The 13,483-nt window shown below is 39.3% G+C and overlaps 1 pseudogene; it reads left to right on the top strand.

Moving 5' to 3' along the window:
• LOC105507271 overlaps nt 1–13,280 on the top strand; it is a 158,247-nt pseudogene extending 144,967 nt beyond the window's left edge.
• Nucleotides 13,281–13,483: the final 203 nt, after the last annotated feature.

Consider the following 13,483-nt stretch of genomic DNA (forward strand, 5'->3'; position numbering starts at 1 on the left):
TGGCTGAAACCTGTAATCCCAGCACTTTGGGAGGCCGAGACGGGCAGATCACGAGGTCAGGAGATCGAGACCATCCTGGCTAACACGGTGAAACCCCGTCTCTACTGAAAAAAAAAAAAAACTAGCCGGGCGAGGTGGCAGCGCTTGTAGTCCCAGCTACTCGGGAGGCTGAGGCAGGAGAATGGCATGAACCCAGGAGGTGGAGCTTGCAGTGAGCTGAGATCCGGCCACAGCACTCCAGCCTGGGTGACAGAGCGAGACTCCGTCTCAAAAAAAAAAAAAAAAATAGATTAAGACATTTTGCCCTAGAGAGATTACATTTGCTTCTGACAGTCTCTTGGGGACATTACACTAATCAGAGACCTACTTAAAACCGACTCAATTCTTAAGATGATCTGTAGACTATGCAATATATTAAACTTCAGGTTGCAATTCCATGAGAAGCCTAGTGTACTTCTGGTTGACCCTCACTCAGCGCATGTAGTTCTTTAAAATCCCAGCTCATTTTGCATAAAGTTGTCTCTTAAACCTCTTACTTCTGCCAGTCCTGGGCTTTGATTTTTTTCCCACTTGCCTTCCAAAATGATCAAACCCAATTTAGAGGAGACACAAATGCAGGTCAAAAGTAACTTAGGTGTTTCTTAAATTCTCTTCAATGTTATAAAATAATATATTATTCAGGTTTTTTTGGTAAAGTTTTTGAGGGAGAAATTATTAAAATAATCTAGCCAAACATTGCTCCCGGGAGCTAAACCTAAAATTTTCCACTTTTCCAGTGCAACACGGAAGTTCAAACAAAACTTCCTCCTTATCAAAATATAATTAAAATATTAAAAAACTGATAGAAATAATTAAAATTTTAAAGCAAGGTTCTCCTTAAATTTTGTTTCTACAGAATGACAATATCTGCGTAGTGAAAGAAAAAAAAGAAAAGAGTGGTTTGTGATCAAGTAAATTTGGCAAATGTTGCAATAAACTTTTTTTTCAGATTTCTCTGAATTTTGTATAATAATTTTGCCTATGTAAAGCAGAAGGGCATATTTTGCTGTGCTTTTTGAACTTATTTTACCATGAAATTTCTTGTTTACATGGAGCATCTCCAAGGACATGTGTTCTACAGCATATACTTAAAGTTGCTTGAAATTAATAGCCGTATTTTTCTCTTGTCCTAAGCTGGAGGTGCCTGCTCTTCCTTGCTGGGTTCTGCTCTATCCAGAATGGTGGTTAGACTGCCACATTCAAGAAGAGGGTGAGAAGCATAGAAGAGCTAGGAGGAGGGCTGCTCTGCGTGTGCATAGGAGGTACAGGAGCAGGTTCACACCCAGGTGAAGAACTTTCCCAGGTCCTTGTGCTTCTCTGTCCTCCCAGACATCTGGGACCTTATAAGTCTTCTCAATATTTTGCTCACCTCACACAGGCCATGCACACTCTCCTCTCTGAGGGTATAGGGTCTCAAACCTACACTCAGGGTCAAGTAAAGAGACTGTCTAGGAGCCCCACTCCCAGTGAGCCCACCTAGAGAGTCCACTTTCACAGCACCAAACTTTTCACTGTTGGGTAGTTACGTGAGTTTCTTCTGAGAGCCTCTATATTGCTGTTTTGGAAACTGCTTAATTATAAGTAATTAAGTCCCTAAATTTCTTTTGATAGAGAACATATTTCACTCTTGAATCATAAATTGCATATCAATAAGTCATAGCCTGTTTCTTGCCCACCCCATGATTTCATTATATGTAAGTTTTATCACTGGGACCATTTCTAAAACACAAACCAAAGAGCTTTCATTATTAGTAGGACTGAGCATCATTTTGTGTTTGCTGGTCTTCTTTTTGGTCATTGTGATTCTACAGGCCATTTTAATTAATTTCTGAAACCCACTTAACCTGGTTTTAATTGATTAATGCATTTCCTCTCCATGTATTAGGTATTGTCTTTACTCTTGCTTTTCTTCTCAGAAAAATAAATGTGTGTGTATGTGTCCGTGTCTATATACCTTTTAATCATTAACATTACTTGGAAAATGTTAAATTAACTAAAGTGAATGTATAAAATAAGTTGGGTGAAAATATAACTTCATTGCAATATTGAGATTTTCTCTAGGGATGAGCAGGTCCCTCTGTTCAAGTCTCTAATACCCCTTTTTACACTTTAGTTTGTCCATGCCTCTCCCACATACGGGTTAATTGTGTGCAGTCTTTTGAACTTCCTGGAGTGATGCTGTATTTAGTTGCCAATGTTATTTCTGCTTTCTGTTCTCATGGTTTCTCAGTCAGGCAATGAAATCATCTGAAAATGCTACTTGGCCTTTGTTTCTGTATTTTACAATTTTGTCTGAAAGGTATTGCTTATTTTTCCTGATCAGTCATAAATATTAGTGGGGATGGTGGCTTCCTTGTCTTTTTCCTAATGGCACCGAGACAGAAGTATGCCAGCGCAGGCTGAGGTTCTTCTTTCTTTGAGATCTATCTGATAAATAATGTTACAGAATTATGCAAATCCTACAAGTTTTTATGAGTCTTGAATCAACATAAAATACTGAATTTTAGAAAATACCTTTTCTTTGCATCTACTCAGGTGAGCATGTATTTTTCCTTCTCTGACATTCTAAATATTAAATCTTTATATTCTTCAAAAATACCACACTCTAGTCATGGCCAAGAAAACCATCCCATTTTAGGCTCCTTCTTTAGGAGACCTGATCAAACAGAACCCAGTAGCATTTTAAGACCAACTTAGTTCCTAAATTAAAATTTGTAGAATTTAGAAATGATAGGTCCTACTTCCCAGGGGTATTTCTTCATTGAATGTAAGCTTTCAGTATGTACTGGATATGTTGCCTTAGTGCAAGGAAGTGTTTTTCTATTCGTATTTTGCTGGTTTCTTTTTTAAATCATGATTACATGTTGGATTATTTCAAATGCTTTTCTGTATTTATCAAGATGAGCATTATTTTTGTCTTTTTCTGTTAATATGATGTTTTACAATGATTTATTCTTAGATGTTAAACCATCACTGCATTTGCAAAATAATTCCACAAGGTTGAGGTATGTAATTCATTTTATATGTTACTTTATCCAGTTTTCTAGTGTTTTTAGAGAATGTCTGTGTCTGCACTCATCAGGAGATAACTGACCTGTCATCTTAATTTCTTAAGATACTTTCATCTGGATTTTGTATCACGGTAATACTGGCCTCATGGAATAAACTGGGAAGTATTCTCTCTTGATAGTGAAGGATTGAGTTGTTCGTGAAGGATTGGTATGAATTCTTCATTAAATACGTAGTCAAATTCACAAGGTTTTAAAAATTAATTAGTGTAAATTTTGGAGGACATGGCTGTAAAAGTTTATGATCATTTATTTTCCTAATTTTGTATGCATCTAATTTTGTCACCTTTTTGTTGTTAAATGCCATTTGCTCTTTTTAGATGATCATTGATTGTTATCATTCTATAAATTACAAAATACTACTTGAAAAGAGTAAAATAAGACTATTCGTGTATTATTGACTCTAAACTGATTTTTTTCTCTTTTCAGATTGATCTTTAAAGACCCTAAGAAGTCTTGATTAGATTGGATTTTAAGGTAAATGTTGGCATACAATATCTGTTAATGGTCTTCTAAGAAGTCCCTATGGATTCTATCAGAACTCGTATTTTGATATTCAGTTCTCTCCAAGGTAGTAGTAACATACAAATATGAACTCTGGGTGGGAAAACTATGGGGTGACTTAGTTTACTTAAGGTAAACGAGAGGAGACAAAAATTCAATGAGAGTTTTTGGAAGTTGAATTCTAAGTAAACTTTGTGAATCATTTGGATTGAAAATGTGGCCTTACTTCACTCTGTAGTTACCAGAATTAGCCCTAAAACAGCTCATTAGCACTACTTGACACTTTGTTAAATATTCAGTATAAATTCCTACTTTCATAGACAGGGTTTTCATTTTAATTAGTTTCCACTGGTGTAGCATTCTTTCCAGAAGGAATGTCATTGTGGTTCAGATTATGGATTGATTTATCAAGTAATGAAGGTTACTAACAAAAGATCATCCAGGCTTCCATAATCTCTTTCCATACTTCTAATTCAGAATATCAAATAAGTTTAACTTTTCCATCTTATTTGCAATTATTTTCTTAAATTGTGTTTTGTCAAAAAAAAAAAAAAAGGGAAAGAAAAGAAAAGAAAAAACTATATTACTTATCTTCCTCTTACCTAACCCTGGATTACATTTCAAAATGATGATAATCAGCAGGCTGTAGAAAGTGGTATATTTATAGTAACATGGTAACCAACTTAATTAAGTAATATCAAAGATGTATTGAAATATCTATGTTCCTTCTCTTGATTCAGATAATTTTCTTCATGATCTGAATTACAGATGGAATTACAGAAGGAATTACTTGGCTTGATTACTTTTTAAAGTGATTATTGAGCTCTTCAGATATTTATTGGTTCCTCCGGATCAATTACCCACATTTATAAAGTGGTATATCTAATTGGCAATCTATTTCACTTACACTTTTTAAATTGCCCCATTGTTGGTCAAATCGTGTTTAACAGCACCAGACTCCATTACACAAAAGAATTTTATTTCTACGTAGGTTTCCTTAAAGCTGTTTCTCTGATTATATATGACAACTTTCATAGACTACAGCCATTGTACAGACTGGAGCTGCCGTAATCATTTTCTGTATTATGGAATCAGTCTCTATTCTTTATAAATATGGGTCATAGCAACCAGTTAAGACTTGCTTTGCTACAGCATGGTTTACATTGTAGGTAAACTCGAGTAGCAAAACAATAATATTGAGAGTTCAACAGATGATGAAAACCTAGAAAATCCAGATTATTTAATAATAGAATCTTAGAATTAAATGGATGATTTACGTTAGAATGAAATTATATAATCACATCAGTGATTATCTGGTACAGCTTCTAACTAAAGCAGAAATCTCTTCTGGCAAGTACTTGACAGGGGCTCGTTATTTTTCATTTTTTTATTTATTTATTGAGACAGAGTCTTCCTCTGTCACACAGGCTGGAGTGTAGTGACACGATCATGGCTCACTGCAGCCTTGACATCCTGGGCTCAAGCAATCCTCCCACCTCAGCTTCTGGAGTAGCTGGGACTACAGCTGGCTAGTTTTCCTATTTTTTGTAGAGATAGGCTCTCACTATGTTGCCTGGGCTGGTCTCAAACCCGTGGCCTCAAGCAATTCTTCCACCTTGACCTCCCAAAATGCTGGGATTACGTGTGTGAGCCATCACACCTGGCCCCATTTTTCATTTAAACAAGCTTGATAGTATAAAAAATCACTTGCTTATAAGGAATCTCATATCTCAAAGCATCAGAGCAGTATCACGTCCACACAGGTGAGTTGTAGCCTTTAGCGCCCGACAGTGTACGTTCAAATTCCACTTCTACTATTTCCTGACTGGAAAGATGGGCATATTTCATAACATCCTGGTTCTTCGATTTTGTGATGTGTAAAGGGGATTTCTATAAACATTAAATTAGTGCGGTAGGAGTTATTGAGAAATTAATTTAGACAGAGGAAAAGGGGTCCTTGGAAAGTTTTTATTTCTTTTTAAAGCAGCTCCAGAAACGTTTCTTATCTAGCAGAGAAGACCTGGCTCTTAGGGGCGGCATCCTTTGATATGCAAATGCAGGCCGTTGGAAACTGGGTTCACCCAACATGAGAATTCTCACAGTTGCCCTCTTGCCCTTGCCCCAACATGTCCCTGGCAACATGGCTGCCCCCACATATTCCCATATATGGAGCCCTGCATTTGCATATTAAAAGGCTAGGGTGGAAATGCCAATTTTTTCCCGGGCTATGTGAATAACATGCCTGGTCAAACCAATCCCCTGAGCCCTGTGCAAATCAGACACTGCCTCCTCCAGCCTCCTCATAAAACTGGCTGGTATCCTTGGCACATGGAGTCTCCTCTCTCAGCTCTGGAGGCCCCGCTCTGTCTCTGTACCAGGGAGTTTCTTTCTTCTTTCTTCTCCCTTCCTTCTTGCCTATTAAACTCTCTGCTCCGTAAAACCACTCCACATGTGTCCATGCCATTTTATCTCATTCGACTCCAGACGAAAAAACCCTGGTGTTCCTCCACTCATTGGAGCCATATCATTAGTAAATATGAATAAAGACACAGTTAATATTACATAAACACACAGAATACTCTCATGAATGCAATAATATTCGTTATAGAATTATTGTATATGTAAACCTAAATCTGTCTCTCAATACCTTCCACTTATCCCTTCTAGCGCTGACTCTAAAACCATGCTATGCAAAATATATCCCTCTTCTGTATTTCCAGACTCAGTCTTCTGGGCCTTCTTTTCTTGAGGCAGAGTGTTACCAAAGGCCTAACATACATGAATACTGTCTTCAATTCAGTGAAGTCCTAGACTAAGATTCACATGTTTCTTGGCTTTTTGACTGATTCGCTGCACTCTTTTCTCTTTTTTGTTTTTTCTTTTCAGTTTTACAGGTCTTCAGCATATATCACATTTCTTCACAAACTTGATGTCTTTATTTTAACAAAAGTTTAACCATGAGTTTTAGGGTGAGAAAAGTATGCCACATGTACAATACATATGCACGCACACACACAGACACACACATTGTTGCCTGTGTATCCCATAGAGTACACAATTCTGAAGCACTTTTTCCCTAGACCAGTTTCATCAAAATAAATAGTAAGCAACTTATCACTTCACTTTCAGAAAGCAGGGTTGTTTGCCTTTCTTCAGCACTTCTATCAAGACTTCAAGAGCCCAGAGACACTGATCAGGCAGGAAATCACACAGAGGGAAAACAATATACATGAGTCCTAAAAATGTAGACTATAAAGCATTCAATATGAAGGATGAAACCTACTCTCTGTATCTACAGGCTCTTTAGTTTATGGATTCAACTTGCTGTAATATGGCCTTTTTCCATTTGTTTATGCAAGTTGATTCATATAATCTTGTGTGCCTCAAATTTGCACAGAGGCTTTGTTACTACTCTCCTATTAGCTGTAAGACTCTGTATATAACCACCTTTGCAAAAATTGTGACAGGGAAAGAAATGTGACCTAACCTCATCTTGCTTCTGACCTTTAAGCTGCCCTTGCTTATTCATGAGTGTAGGCCAAGCTAACTATGGGAGGAATTTAGTTTATAGCTCAACCTCAAAACAAAGATGATAATGTTACGGGGGATGGGGGGCGGTCCTTGCTCCCAGAACTCCCAAGATTGTGGCAGGCTGCTTCCAAGATGGTGGCAAGCCTAGTCGTGTTCTCTGACCTGGGGTTCTTGGCCTTGCGGATTCCAAGGAATGGAATCTTGGGCCATGCAGTGAGTGTTATAGCTCTAGTAGAAGCCGTGGGTCATGGAAGAGAACCGTGGAATCCAGTGACTAGCGTTCAGTTCAACTAGGACAAACCTGGGCACTTAGCCATATAGGAACAAGGGCAAGCCTTTAACCTGATCGGGAGTAGCAATGGGCGCCTCACTGATCAGGAGCACAGCAGACACCCTGCCCGATCTGGAGGGATAGAAGTCAGGGGCAGGTCTGCGACTGCGGCAAACAGCATTGGTGAACGGCGAGCAAAAGCTCAGCTCGAGCTGTAACAAAGACGGACCAGAAGAGAGTGCAGTTGCAAGATTTAATAGAGTGAAGACAGAGCTCCCATACAAAGGGCCCAAAGAGGGTAGCCGTTGTGGCTCGAATGCCTGGTTTTATATCCAGATCCTTGTCCCTCCCACTGTGCTCTCAGGCGATAGACAATGGGCTATTTCTTTACCTCCTGTTTTTGCCTAATTAGCATTTTAGTGAGCTCTGTTTACCACCTGATTGATCAGGTATGAGCTAAGTTGCAAACCCCATGTTTAAAGGTGGATGCGGTCACCTTCCCAGCTAGGCTTAGGGATTCTTAGTCAGCCCAGGAAATCCAGCTAGTCCTGTCTCTCAATAATAGCCCCTTCCTAAAATAAACCCCTTCCTTGCTTGGGGATCAGACTTCCTTTGAAACTAACAAATTAGCCACAAGATTAGAAATTATGGCTCAGGAGTCATGCAGCCAGAGGCCACAAGATTCCCCACCTCCCCAGTTGCTCCCACAGGTAACATATTATGAAACCCAAGATTAGTGTTTGAGGCATTTTTTCAGAGACTGCATTATGATGGACCAGCTAGCACCACCCAGGTTGGTAACCTGGTTTATCTGGTCTTTTGGCTCCAACCCAGGAACTGACTCAGTACAAGAAGGCAAGCTCTGTAACCGCCCACGGGGTTCGTTCACCTTGCCCACTGCCTAGACAGAGCCAATTTATCAAGACAGGGGAACTGCAATAGAAAAAGACTAACTCATGCAGAGCCTGCTGTGCAGGAGACCAGAATTTTATTATTACTCAAATCAGTCTCCTTAAGCATTCGGGGAGCAGAGTTTTTAAGGACAACTTAGTGGGTGGGGGAAACCCAGTGAGCCAGGAGCGCTGATTGGTCAGGGATGAAATCACAGGGAGACAAAGCTGCCTTCCTGCACTGAGTCAGTTCCTGGGTGGGGGCCACAAAATCAGATGAGCCAGTTTATCAATCTGGGCAGTTCCAGGTGATCCATCAAGTGCAGGGTCTGCAAAATATCTCAAGCACTGATCTTAGGAGCACTTTAGGGAGGGTCAGAATCATGTAGCCTCCAGCTTCATGAGTCATAAACCATAATTTCTAATCTTGTGGCTAATGTTAGTCCTACAAAGGCAATCTAGTCCCCAGGCAAGAAGGAGGTCTCCCCTGGGAAAGGGCTGTTATTGTCTTTGTCCTAAACTATAAGCAATAAACCAAGTTTCTCCCAAAGTAAGTTCAGCCTATGCCCAGGAAAGAGCAAGGACAGCTTAGAGGTTAGAAACAGAATGGAGTCAATTAAGTTAGATCTATTGCGCTGTCTCAGTCATAATTTTGTAAATATAGTTTCAGTTCCAACTCCGTGTGATTTCATAACCAACCCAACTAATCAGCATTCCCCATTCCCTTACCCCCTGCACACCAAACTATACTTAAAAATCCCTAGCCTCCAAATTTTTGGGGAGACTGATTTAAGTAATAATAAATGCCTGTCCTTCGACTTAGCCAGTTCTGACTTTACTAAACTCTTTCTCTATTGCAAAAGGCTGTTCTTCTCAGTGCATCAGGTTTTCTGGGAAGCAGTCAAGATGAACCCAACAGGTGATTACATACACAAGTTATTTAACTTCTTGCTGCCACTTCTGACAAATTATGTTTAGAAACAAGCCTTCTTACCTCATAGAAATTGGGTTATCATAAGGCAAAAGAAACTTTGGAATTTTGAAATTGTAAGCAGACAGGGAAGGTCTCCAGGGATTATAGGAATTTAATCAACTTTAGCAATCAGCCTGTTTTACAGCCTTCTGCCCTGAAGTCCGTTTTTTTCCAAACCCTATGTGGAATGCAGTTACCTTGTTTGTTGGAACCAGCTCCTCACAGACCCCAGCAATTTATAGATGAGTCTAAGTGAATTTCCCTCATTACCATGCTAAAGTCTCCACCTGGGAGGAGCTGTAGCCTCATTACCATAACATGCTACCTGTGAACTGGCATAATCCTGGCTGCATCTGCACAACTGAAACCCCTCCTTTAGGTGTGATGACACACCCTCTCCCTATATATTGCCCCATATAATCTTCTCGTCACTTTCCCTCAAGAAGACAGTGCTTTGGAGAATACTCTCAGTGTTCTCCTTACTTAGGCCAAGTAATAAAACTCCTATTGATCAAAACTTGCATTCTTGTGGAGAGTTATTTGTTATCAGACAAATAAACCCTGTTTTTTTTTTTTTTTTTTTTTGAGGAAGTAACAAAATTACTCTAAAACTATAAAGTAAAAAATAAAATAAAAAATTATCAAGACAATAGCTGTTAACAGTTCTGAGAAGATCTGGGAGATTCGGAGTTTTTTGAACTTTTTTTATCATCTAGAATATTTGATATTCTATTTGATAAACCTGTATCAGATTTGTTAGATTTTTCTCTAGCTCTCTGAGGGCAAGAACTAAGCCTTCTCGTCAGGCAACCTCCACAAAAGTAAATATTTGATCATGATAATTAAATAGATGTATAACCCAAGAGTCGAAAACAGTGAATTATCAGCATAATAGTTCTGTGCTGCTCCTACCTCTAGTCTGAGAAAATCCACCTTGAAATATTAAAATTGTAAGCAGACAGGGAAGGTCTGCTTATAATAAAAAAAATTAAGAATTTTTTATTACAAAAAGACTAATATTAAACTGTAGGAGCAAAAGGAATTTCCTTCCCTCCCTTTTCTGAAGGTTTGATAACTTGATTCTATAAAATAAAATAGACAGATTAACAGGAGAAGGGCATACAAATGTATTTATACATACATGAACATAGGAGCCTTGCAAACGTGAGATTCAAAGGACAGAACAGATGTCTGAAGTTTTTACAGCATCCTGAAGTGACAGAAAGATTAGGGACTTGGGGCTTCTGGAGGAAGGAGGAGGTGGTATTCCAAGAGAATGATGGGAAGAAAGCATGGTGTGAAAATAAGTAATTCGGAATCTAAGCTGTGGGAACTTTGAGATATTTTGAACCTTAAGGGAATGTGATTATGGGACCTGAGTCATTTGACAGGCAGAGCTGTAAACCAGGCAGCTGTAATCTTTGTTCTTTTGGTTATCAGTTAGCCTCTTCTTTACCTACAGTGTTTTAGAAAATGTTGTAAATTACAGAAGATTGCCAGAGAAGACCCCTTCCCTGTCCACTGTTGATCTTCATTATAGATTGACTTTCCTCTCTCCTCTCTTACACAAAGACTTCATTACTATCACATTGTCTAAGACACAACATTAAATATGCTTTTAAATTGGAAAGGATATGAAAACAAGCTGTTAAAAAGTCTTAGTGGGTTGTAACTCATAAACGAGGCTTACATAGAAAATGTTATAATCCTAATAAATGTCCTTGTTTTCTACTAACATAAGGAAGAATTTAACTTTTAACTTCAGAGCACTGACTCCATTTCTCAGGAGTCCATGTTTCTTGGATAGTTATTCCCAGGTTTTCACTTCAATAAACTTTTTAAAATTGGGTTCTGATCCTGTCAATTATTTCAGGTTGACAATGGCAAGCAAAGTTGGTCTTATTATGCAGATGAAAGCTCAGGGGTAGCAGCTCTCGATATAGATTGGAGCCTGAGGTAAAAGTTTCTCATCAGAACTCTAAAAGTGTCAGAGTTTTAGTCTCCTTTGTTTGTGAGTTAATCTTTTTTAGATGTGGATAAGGCAGATAAGGGATGGGGCTCAGAGAAAGCCTGTTTGCATTCACTCCTAACTTCACTTATGTAGATTTCCTCTACAGTTGCAAATCTTCCTCACAAAAGTACAGCTTGTAAACGTATTCCTATGGTCTGCAGCCTCTCTGAATGGTCATATCAAAATATATTAAAGATATATATTTGAAAGTGGCATATTTTGGTTTCCTTCAGAATCAAAATACATTAATATTTTTAGGATATAAGAGAATACCACTATGGAGTAATCCCCATAGTACTTTGGCAATGATAGGAATATTATTGCCTGTGGTGCTACACCTTACTTTTGCTCTCTTTATCTTATGGCATTTGGTGAGCCTTCAGAAGATTTAAATGAAAAATTGAGAGCAGATGGCCCTTTAAGGGAGACTTTATCTATTAAAAAAAGTATTTATTTAAAAGAGACTATTGCTTCTGCTATTTCAAACCACGTTGAAGGGAAGCCTGAACAATTGATCAACCTGTTGATGGAATGCCAATTTCATTACCATAAAGTAGTGCCTCAGGAAAAACTACTCAGAACTTTCATGGGAATGCCCCAGATACTCTAGGGTCTATAGTAACAGAGATCCCTAAACCAATGTTATTTGTTGTGGTTCACTGGCATGCATTATCCTTAATGAGCTGGGTGAAGGTATCCAACGTTCTGTATGTGTTTTTACTATGAATGAGACAGGGTTTCACCATCACTTTTTTAACCAAAAGAGATTCGTTCATGCCATAAACATACTAGGCACAGGTGATAGAATGGTGGATACATAGGCACAATCTCTCTTCCAGTGAAGTTTATGAAATAATAAAGTGGTAGCCCCCAAAGCTGGAGTTCTGGACCAATAACTAAGAGAATCTCCTGGTAATTTGTTAGAAATGAAATTTATCAGGCCCCACTCCAGCCAAACTTCCTGAATCAGGAACTCTGAGGATGGTGCCTAGCAGTCTTTCTTTTCTGTTTTCTTTTTCTTCCTCTTCCTCTTTTTCTTTTCTTTTCTTTTCTTTTTTTTTTTTTTTGAGACAGAGTCTCACTCTGTCACCACGCTGAAGTGCAGTAGTGGCGGATCTCGGCTCACTGCAACTTCCACCTCCAGGTTCAAGTGATTCTTCTGCCTCAGCCTCCGGAGTAGCTGGGACTATAGGTGCACACCACCATGCCCAGTTCATTTTTCTATTTTTAGTAGAGACGAGGTTTCACCATGTTAGCCAGGATGGTCTTGATTTCTTGACCTCATGATCCACCCGCCTAGGCCTCAGCGGTCTTTTTTTAAGTGTTTCCAGGTGGGGAGTAAGACTCTTTCCTTTCCGTCTGGCGGCAGCCATCAGGGAAGCCAAGATCGGTGCTTTCCAGGAGCTGTGGAAGAAGAAGCAGTCTGATGTCACGCGCTTTCTTCTGAGGGTCCGCGGCTGGCAGTACCACCAGCTCTCTGCTCTCCACAGCGCTCCCCGCTCCACCCGACCCGGTAAAGCGCGCCGACGGGGCTACAAAGCCAAGCAAGGTTACGTTATATATAGGTTACGTTATATATAGGATTTGTGTTCGCCGTGGTGGCCGAAAATGCCCACTTCCTAAGGGTTAACTTACAGCAAGCCTGTCCATCATGGTGTTAACTAGTTAAAGTTTGCCCAAAGTCTTCAGTCCGTTGCAGAGGAGCAAGCTGGACGCCACTGTGGGGCTCTGAGTCCTCAGTTCTTACTGGGTTGGTGAAGATTCCACATACAAATCTTTTGAGGTTATCCTCGTTGATCCATTCCATAAAGCTATCCGAAGAAATCCTGATACCCAGTGGATCACCAAACCAGTCCACAAGCACAGGGAGATGCGTGGGCTGACTCTGTAGGCGGAAAGAGCCGCGGGCTTGGAAAGGGCCATACACTATTTGTAGTTTTTGCTAGCAGCTTGGAGAAGGCGCAGTACTCTCTAGCTCCACCGTTACCACTAACATAAGTAAAGTTTGTAAAAGTAATGCCTAATAAACAATTTAGGACAGTCATGTCTGTTTACAGGTGTTATTTGTCTGTTAAAACTAGTCTGCAGATTGTTTTACGAATGTTTTGTCAAATTATGAGAGTTAGAGTGCAATAATAATTGAAGACTGTACGTGATGGTGTATCTTGTTTCTAATATGATAAAGTTTTTGTTTTT

This window comes from Colobus angolensis, unplaced genomic scaffold (assembly GCF_000951035.1).
Source record: "Colobus angolensis palliatus isolate OR3802 unplaced genomic scaffold, Cang.pa_1.0 Scaffold147, whole genome shotgun sequence".
Classification (NCBI taxonomy): domain Eukaryota; kingdom Metazoa; phylum Chordata; class Mammalia; order Primates; family Cercopithecidae; genus Colobus; species Colobus angolensis.